This window comes from Colobus angolensis, unplaced genomic scaffold (genome assembly GCF_000951035.1).
Source record: "Colobus angolensis palliatus isolate OR3802 unplaced genomic scaffold, Cang.pa_1.0 Scaffold95, whole genome shotgun sequence".
In the NCBI taxonomy this organism is placed as follows: domain Eukaryota; kingdom Metazoa; phylum Chordata; class Mammalia; order Primates; family Cercopithecidae; genus Colobus; species Colobus angolensis.
In genome coordinates, this window is record NW_012123487.1 from 10,600,977 (window position 1) to 10,602,385 (window position 1,409).

The following is a 1,409-nucleotide window of genomic DNA, read 5'->3' on the forward strand; positions in this document are numbered from 1 at the left end:
TCTGAGGGTTAGGTGCAGAATAGACAGTACACCCTGAGAGATGATTCAGAGAAGTCTTCTGGTGAGGATGAGACAAGGTTGACTTACTGGGGGAACTCCCTTTATGGGAGTCTTATGTGATTTTTCATAAAGGGGTGAGAAGTGTCATTAGTAAGCATGTTCTGGGTGGTCCTCTGGGTGCACATGTGCAGTAGCTTTACATGCTTGTTCATGCATCTCATGTCTTATTAGCATCTTAAATCTCCATTCCGGGGTGTGTTTTTTACTATTATAATGAGTAAAAGGGTCAGTCTGAGGACAGGTAAATCAAAAGGCTCATGCTCTCTACAGGGGACATTCTCCACTAGAGATAGTTTTGCTTGAATGAGCTTACTACAGTGCAAATGCAGGGGCTTCTTGTGTTGAAGGTTCGGTTGTCACAGCCACTGCTTTTAGAGGACATGGCTACTTCGTTTCCTACCTATCCTGCCTCTGTTTGGTCCCATGAGCCAACATCCCCTGTCACACGCTACAGATGGTAGAGTAGGGATGGTAGGTCGTAAGTCCAGAATTCCAGCGAGACTGATGGAGGCTTGTGCCCGAGCCTCTGCCAACTAAAAATAGTCAGATTCTTCTAATTGTTTATAATACAATTAAATCTTTCTTTTTATTTATTTTATAAAGGTAGGGTCTCCCTGTGTTGCCCAAGCTGGTTTTGAACTTAGAACCTCAAACTATTCTCCTGCCTTGGCCTCCCAAAGTGCTGGGATTACAGGCATGAGCCGCCTGCCTGGTCAAACTTTTTTAAAACTTCCTCTTTATGTTCTACATTCAGTTAGTTAGTTGTTGATTTCCAAAGCAAAATGCCTCTTTTTCACTTCTACCATTTCAAGTCCATAGTAACTGTCCTTGATTAGTAAAATGGCCTTAACCTCTTGCTTTACTTCCTTTGAAATTCACTCTGCACATTCTTTAGAGTTCAAAAATCTTCAGGTATTTTCTATTACAAAAAAAAAAATTTCAAGAGCTCAGACTTCACTGAAATGAAATGTAGATTATTAAACACCATTGGTGACTTAAGTGAAAAAGTAATGGCAAGATCTGAATTCAAGTCAAGTATTATTGGAAAACTGAACTAACGTGGTGGTTTTTATTTGCATATTACGTATATTTTAATTTTTTTCAGCAGGTAGCCACTAATTTTTTTAAGAAAAAAATGAAAAGGGTACAATTCTTTAAAACCAGTATTTATATAGTTGCCTACTTTAAGTAAATCAATTTCCAACGTTACATACTTTTTTCTTTTTTTTTCCTGAGACAGAGTCTCGCTCTGTCGCCCAGGCTGGAGTGGATCTGGGCTCACTGCAAGCTGCGCCTCCCGGGTTCACGCCATTCTCCTGCCTCAGCCTCCCAAGTAGCTGGGACTACAG